Source organism: Suricata suricatta, chromosome 11 (genome assembly GCF_006229205.1).
Source record: "Suricata suricatta isolate VVHF042 chromosome 11, meerkat_22Aug2017_6uvM2_HiC, whole genome shotgun sequence".
Lineage (NCBI taxonomy): Eukaryota > Metazoa > Chordata > Mammalia > Carnivora > Herpestidae > Suricata > Suricata suricatta.
The window spans coordinates 108,359,045-108,367,256 of NC_043710.1; the positions used below are offsets into that span (position 1 = coordinate 108,359,045).

Below are 8,212 nucleotides of genomic sequence, written 5' to 3' on the forward strand. Positions count from 1 at the left end.
AACATTAAAAAGAAAGAATAAGAGAAATACCACCACAGTGTGTGGGTTTATTTAAAAAAAAAAAAAAAAGTCACTCAAGGGCACCGGGCGGCTCAGTTGGTTGAGCCTCTGACTTCGTCTCAGGTCCTGATCTTGTGGTGAGTTCAAACCCCACACCGGGCTCTGCACTGACAGCTCGGAGACTGGAGCCTGCTTTGAATTCTGTATCTCCCTCTCTCTCTGCCCCTCCCCTGCTCACGCTTTCTCTCACAAATAAGTAAAACATTAAAAAAAAAATGTCCTAGGTGCTCAGGCACATCCTGACTGACAGCCCTTGTCCTGCCAAAATGACTAACAGAACCCCTTTCACACTGCAATGTGGGCGGTTCAGTTTGGAAGATAATTGGCACGGGCATCCTAGAGCAGGGGAGCCCCAGGATGGGCCCAGGTCAGGCTGACGTTGAAGGGAAGAGGGCTGGGAACAGACGCTGAGGGAGACTTCCTCCGTGTGCGTGTGCGTGTGTGTGCGTGCGTGCGTGTGTGCGCGTGTACGCGTGTGCGTGTTTCTAAAGCCCTCCCCCCTGCTGCGTGCTACCCTGACAGCTTCTCCGCTGTGTGCCGCGCGGGAAAGAAAGGGCACCGCTCCAGGGACGGGGGCGCAGGCGTCTGAGAGACCAGAAGCTGTCCCGTCGGTGACCGGAATGAGAGAGGAGATCCGCCCACGCCTGAGACTCAGAACCCAGGGTTTCCTATCGAGTGACGTGACCCGAATCCAGAACCGGGCCTGCCCGACTCCCAGGCCCGCCTGGAGCCGGCTAGAAGTCTCCACGGTCCTGCTCTCCCTTCCTCCTTAGAATTTATCAAACACGTGTGCAGTCAACGTCACAGTCAACCTCAGTGGGCGGGCGGGCCACTGCTTGACGTGAGTGGGCGCCCTTCCCCCCACACCACTACCACCTCTGCCACCCCGAAGACTTTTCTTTATGTTTATTTATTTTGAGAGAGGGAGAGAGCGAGCATGAGCAGGGGAAGGGCAGAGAGGGAGGCAGAGAGAGATCCCCATCAGGCTCCGCACTGTCAGCACAGAGCCCACTGCAGGGCTCGAACTCACGAACCTGAGATCATGACCTGAGCCCAAACCGGGAGGTAAGCGCGTAGCTGACCAAACCACCCGCTGCCCCTGGGAGACTTTTGAAGCAAAAGTAAAAGAAACAAACATTAGGCTTCCTTTTCTCAGAATCTCTCCTAAAAGAAAGGGTTTGATGGGAAAATACTTGGAAATTGTGTCTATAATGAGGTTTGGATTATACCAAAATGTCATCATTTTTTTTCCTTCTGTATCCTATTACTCATTTGTATGTTATTTGTAATAATTTTGAAAAATAGTTTCTTTTTAATTTTTTTAATGTCTATTTACTTTTGAGAGAGAGAGACAGAGCACGAGCAGGGGAGGGGCAGAGAGAGGAGACGCAGAATCGGAAGCAGGCTCCAGGCTCTGAGCTGTCAGCACCGAGCCTGATGCGGGGCTCGAACCCACAAACTCTGAGATCATGACCCGAGCCGCTGAAGTCAGAGGCTCAACTGACTGAGCCCCCCGGGCGCCCCCAAAATAAGTAGTTTTGAGCAATGACGGGAGTCCGATGCTGTCTTCAGGACTTCAAAGGTTGAAGAAAAGATACTATGTTAGCTCTCGAGGAAGGACCGGGCTTTTAACCAGCAGTCACTCCGTGGGGTGACAGGCAGCCGTGAAGCACGTGCCAGCTACTGCCTTAGCACAGGGACGGGGACAGTCTTCTGGGAGCACTGGGGAGCCAGCTCTGAAAGGGCTAAACACCCCTGGCGTCCATCCGACAAAAGGGCAGCACCCTCTGGGCCAGGGTCTTGGCATTAGGTGTGAAACACCACGGCCTGTGTGGGAGCCTCAAGTTCAAGTGCAGCATCAAGTAGGATGCTGGACCTTGCTAATCATCATCATCATTTGTTACATAACTTTTCCTATCTTTACATCTCGCCGGGACCTCAGAAAGTACTTTATTAGTACCCGCATTCAGGGGCGAGGAAATGCGTCTGGAAGAGTTGGTAACTTGCCCGAGACGGCACAGCTGGGAGACGGTGCGGCTGGGCTTTAGTTCCAATCCCGGGTCCCTCTTCCTCAGAGCAAGCTTAGGGTATGAGAGCAGAACGGCAGGAAGGGAGCTCTGGAAGCTGGGATTCTCCTGTCTCCATCGCAGTACAAGGCCCTCAGGTAAACTCGGATCACGTAAGGGACAGTCTAATAAGTGATGGAAATTTTATCTTATTTCATTTTATTTTTTATCAATCTGTACACCCACGTGGGGCTCGAACTCACAACCCCGAGATCAAGCGTGGCAAGCTCCGCCGACTGAGCCAGCCAGGCGCCCGCAGTGGAGATGTCAAACACGAGTAACAGAGAAGAGCGCTAAGGACGCACCTGTCAGTGATGCGGAGGAGGCTGGCCTTTCTGAAGGTGTAGACATTTGACACCCACCTAAGGATCTGGGCCCAGGGCTTTGGAAGTGTTCGCATCGACAGCTGAATCCTAACGTTAAACGGGTGGAAAATAATCGGTTAATTAGAAGGCGGAGTCCCCACACGGGCCTCGCGTGCCAGGCAGAGGGGGAAAAGCCTCACCTTTCCCAACACCTGCCACCGTTTTGCTCCCTAAACATCACCGAGACGGCACACTTACCTTTGAAAACAGACCTAACCTTCTTGGAAGAAAGCTGAACTTGCACTTAGCCTGTTTGTGGCATGACGGCAGCAAGTCCCGACCTGAAACCTGAATCAGCAGGTCTGCTCCCCCCGGGGCCTCCGCCTCCGCCGGGGCCGGGGCCTTGGTATGCGCTCACCCTCTCATTCTTCACTGTTTTTAGCCGTCGTCTGAGGTTGGGGGGCTGGGGGGGGGTGCAGCCACACCAGCTTTAAGATGACATCACAGGCCAGAGAAGCCCCGGAGAGGTGGTGCTGTCCCTGAGCCCAGCTCTTAGAACTGTCACGGTCACCGCTGCCACCACGCCCTGGAGGACCACGCAAACACCGCTCCTCCAGGTGTAAGTAGGGACTGAATGAAAAGAAAACGCTACAGTCGAGGGGAAACGCCAGCTGACGCAAAAGTAAACGGTTTTGTTTAATTTTGTGTGTTAACATTTTAAATATGTTAACAGAATTTTTTAAAAATTTATACATCACCTATTACTCGTTCCAGACCTTTTGTTCACTGAAAAAAAAAAGATTAATGTTTGTTTATTTTTGAGAGAGAGAGAGACCAGAGGCAGAAAAAGAGGAAGACACAGAATCCGAAGCAGCTCCAGGCTCCGAGCGGTCAGCACAGAGCCCGACGCGGGGCTCGAACCCACAAACTCTGAGATCATGACCTGAGCCGAAGTCGGACGCTCAACCAACCGAGCCCCCCAGGCGCCCCTCTGTTCACTGAAAAAATTAAGGACAGTGCTTCTCCGAGTGGTCTCTGCGGACCACCTGGGAGCTGTCACCGGTCCTCGAGGAGAACGACACAAAACCGGAGACGAGTGTTTATGCTCTTGTCGGGGATTTGGCGTTGCCACGGCACCCACGGCCACGGTCGGAGGGCTCCTTGTGCAGCGCACAGAACACCGTGGGTGTCGCAAACTGCTCGCCAGGAGGCGTGTGGCGTGAGCCTGGCGCTGACCCCACGCGGTGGAGCCGCGTGCTGGTCGCACACGCAGTTTGCTGAGCGCCGGGTTAGGAAACGCGGATGGGCCTAATCTCTATTGTATACACAGCAAACGTTCACACCCAGGAGGATAGAGTGGCTTGTTCAAGGTCAGCAGCAAGCGGGGAGCCCATGGAAGACGAGCCAGCTAAGGAACTAGAGAAATTAAAAACAGGAAAAGAATGTCACTGCGAAGGATGACGTGAGGCGATTCTGGTTTTAGATGGCGTCCAGCGAGCGGATGCCACCAGCCTCTCCGGGCAGCAGCAGCGCGGTGGAGGGCAGTGGGAGGCCAGGCAAGCAGACCCCACTAACGCCGGCATCTGGGAAGAATGTCCCTAAGGAACTGGACTGAGGAAACGCAGCCTTGAACTGGCACCGCCCGAGGAAAGTGGGGAGACCACGGGCAGGTCTACTGAGTGTCCAGCATCGGCCCGGGCCCGGGAGGCGGCAGGTAACAGAGTGAAGCTGGCCAAGGATGAGACAGTAGGAGTGAGGGGACCGTGGCGAGTGAGGAGGGGCACGTGCCCTGCGGACACGCCTGCTCCCGGCCCCTGCCACCTGACACTGTCCCACCGTTTGTCCCCTTGTTCCTGAGACGCTGTTTGTGTGAAGTAGGCTCTGTGCCCCAGAGCTTGGATTCACAACCCTGAGACCAAGAGTCAGACACAACCGACTGAGCCACTCGGGTGCCCCTCTTAATATGTTTTAGAATTAAACCTTTTATGCTGAGGGGCCCCGGGGGGCTCAGTCGGTTAAACTTCTGACTTCAGCTCAGGTCACGATCTCACGGTTCGTGGGTTCAAGCCCCGCGTCGGGCTCTGTGCTGATCCCTGCTTGTGATCCTCTCTCTGTCCCTCCCCTGCTCTGTCTCTCCCTCAAAAATAAATAAGTAAAAACTTTTTTTAAGACTTACAAAAAGGAAAGGAGAAGCACAGGCTCCGGCGACGGGGCCAGCCGGCTGCAGCTTTATCCCGTTTTCGTCCGGCCTCCTCCCTCGAACCTTCCTGCTCCGCTGCTCGCCACCTCGTCACAGCCTCGCTTTTCCTCCCAGTCGGGGTGCCGGTGGCCCTACAACGGACTGTCCGAGCCAGGACGCTGCAGGGAGCTCCCGGCGTCCTTGAAACTCCCACCCGAAATGCAGCAGGCGCCAGGCCTGCCCCAAGGACCCCGGGTCCCCGGCTTTCCACCCTTATACAATGAGGGGCGTGGACCAGGTGACCTCCAAGGACCCTTCCTTCCAGCCCTTTACGTCCTGAAAGTCCACCGTCCTGATTTAAAGCACTTCAGCCTTCAAACTCGGTCTAAACTCAGAAACAATACTCAAGTCAGGCTGTGGTGTCACTAACAAGCGTCAGGCCCGCCGGGGAAGGGGACTGCTGGGTGCAGCGGAGGTGCTGACTGTCTGGCCTGCCCTCCCCTCCCCTCCCCTCCCCCGAGGCCTCCAGGGGAAGCAGGCTGGACCCGTCTGTCCGCTCAGTGCTCTGGGTGGAAAGGGCAGCCAGACGTCTGCCAGGCAAACAGGACGTGAGCCTTCTCAGGTGAGTCAGAGCAGGAGAGGGACAGCCTGGGCCCCCCTCTGGGGCCCGCCCCCGGCCTCGGTGCCGGGACGCCCGGGAGACTCTGCACCCCTAGCCGCTTCCTCTCAGCCTCTGCCCGGGTCGTGGCCCCGTGTCCGTGTCTGCGGGCCACCCCAGTAAGTAACCGGAGGAAATGTCTTTCTTTAAAAGAGCCAAGATCATCGTTCAAAGCTGTCACCTTGGCGTTGGGTGTCTGTACTTCAATAAAAAAATAAATAAATAAAGTAATAAAACAGTTGAAACAAGCCCAACATTATGTATAAACTGTACTTCCATTTTTAAATAAAATTGGTTACTCAGTTAATTAAAACTGTCACCTTCAGGGCAAGCCTTGATTCTGATGCTGCTGACACCCTCCCGGACGTTTCTAGAATGACTCTTTCGGAATCGCCTTAGAAAGCTGACCCACGACCTTTTGTGAGATCTTAATCGTGGCGAATCTTCCTGCTTTTGAGAGCGAGTCTGATTCTTGGACACGTTTACGTCACCTCAATCAAACCGTACGAAGGGGAGAGGAGGTGAGCCCCAAAGTGGGCGTTGATGATGGAATCAGGAGAATGATGATCTTGCGAAGTGTGTAAATGGCCCCTGAGGACCCTCTAAAAAACAAAACACTGGGGGCCCCGCTGGCTCAGTCTGCGGAGCGTGTGACTCTTGATCTCAGGGTTGTGAGTTCGAGCCCCACATTGGGTGTAGAGATTACTTAAAAATAAAATCTTAAAAAACAACCACCAAAACAAAAATCCACAAAAGACTAAATAACTATTTTGTGTATAAGGATAAGAGTATAATCTCTCATTGAGTTATTGAGTTGATACACACACTAAGCACCTCTTCTCTTTTCACAGATGAAGACCTTGGATGATCTGGCCCCTGCCAACTACTCAACCCCGCTGGCCTTTTCTCCAGGCTCCCTGAACCTTACTCCTTGGCCCTTCCGAACTAATCCACGCTGGTTCTTGCTTCCCCACGTGTCTGTATGGGCTCCGTCCACCTGAGAAACCACCGTCTCCTCTGTCCACCCCATAAACTCTGATTGGCCTTTCAAACCTCAGCTCCTGTTCCATGAAGACTTTCGCCTCCTGCAGCCGGAGTTAATGGTTCCCTTAGCACCTTACAACACACTTGTACTACAGCCCTGCTGTATCTGTCAGCGTGAGCTGTGACACACCTGCCTCTGCTTTAGACCTGAGTCCCCCGAAGGCAGAGTCCTCCTCCGGGAAAGCTGCGAGGTGTGTAATAGACGCTCAGTGCACATTCCCTGACCGGGTGAACACACACTTCCCTGACCGGTGAACCCACACTTCCCTGACCGGGTGAACCCACACTTCCCTAACCCGTGAACCCACACTTCCCTGACCGGGTGAACCCACACTTCCCTGACCGGTGAACCCACACTTCCCTAACCGGGTGAACCCACACTTCCCTAACCGGTGGACCCACACTTCCCTGACTGGGTGAACCCACACTTCCCTAACCGGTGAACGCACACTTAGAGTCTCAGTAAAGCTGAGCAGAATGGAGCTCCCTCTGCTGGGAAAATCAGTCTCTGCTTTAACTTTGCCTGTTTTCATGAAGATCATCTCTAAGACTGAAAACTCTACACTATACAAGAGCTTCTCATCTTCTGCTGTTTTGAGCGTAGGAGCCATTGTGAAATAAGAGGGGCAAATAGTAACATACATAATAAATTCTACCTGAATGTGTATAATGTAACATATCAAATAATTGTCAGAAGGTTTCTCCTACTTTCATTCATTCATTAAAAGTCGTAATCATGGAATGAATGACCAAAAATCATTAAATGAATGTTCTAGGGGTCTGAAACCTAGAATTTGGAAGATACCTATTCATTCATTCATTTAATAAAGAGCGACTGGATTGAATAAGAATACGGAAGCTAACCACTTACAGAGTACCTGTTGTAGAATCAATGCTGTTGAGAAAAATATATTAGACGATGCCAGGGGCGCCCGGGCGGCTCAGTCGGTTGAGCGTCCGACTTCAGCTCAGGTCAGATCTCACGGTTCATGGGTTCGAGGCCCGCGTCAGACTGTGCTGACAGCTCAGAGCCTGAAGCCTGCTTTGGATTCTGTGTCTCCTTCTCTCTCTGCTCCTCCCCGCTGTTCACTTTGTCTCTCTCTCAAAATAAAATAAAGACATTAAAAAGTAAGAAACAGAAAAGAGATGGTGTATCCAGCTTCCTAGAACTCAGTCAGTGGATACTAGAACCTTTGCAAAGCTTTTTGCAAAGCACTTGAACACATCATGTAATTCTCTGTGCCTTATGTTACAGATGAAGGAAATGAGGATCGCAGACACGAAGCGACTGACCCAGCCCCCAGCTCGCTCCCGCTGCAAAATAAATGGTAGAATGAGGGCTCATTCTGGCTGTTCTGTATCTAAATCCAAAATTCCTCCCATGAGTCCCCACAAAGACCACAAAGGTCTTTCACGGCAACAATTTTCAAACATATGCACAATCAGACAAAATAGTACCATGAATCCTAGGTATCTGTCACCTGAGCCCACTGATCATCAACCCATGGTCAACCTTTTTCCATTTATACCTTCACCAGCCCACCCAATATCATTTTGAACAGATTGAAGACACCATTTCACCCACAAATATAACTTCTAAACCATCATCATGGCCAACAGACACATGAAACGATGCTCAGCATCACTCAGCATCAGGGAAACACAAATCAAAACCACACTGAGATACCCCCTCACACCAGTCAGAGTCACTAAAATGAACAAATCAAGAGACTATAGATGCTGGTGAGGATGTGGAGAGACAGGCACCCTCCTGCACTGTTGGTGGGAATGTAAACTGGTGCAGCCGCTCTGGAAAACAGTGTGGAGGTTCCTCAAAAAAAAACTATCCATAGAACTCCCCTATGACCCAGCAATAGCACTGCTAGGGATTTACCCAGGG

At 52.3% G+C, this 8,212-nt stretch overlaps 1 long non-coding RNA gene across 1 annotated transcript; it reads left to right on the forward strand.

Moving 5' to 3' along the window:
* Window positions 1-592: 592 nt before the first annotated feature.
* LOC115272050 lies at window positions 593-7,656 on the forward strand. The gene is made up of 3 exons (XR_003900220.1): window positions 593-901; window positions 6,120-6,503; window positions 7,568-7,656. It is a non-coding gene; the product is annotated as an uncharacterized LOC115272050 (long non-coding RNA).
* Window positions 7,657-8,212: the final 556 nt, after the last annotated feature.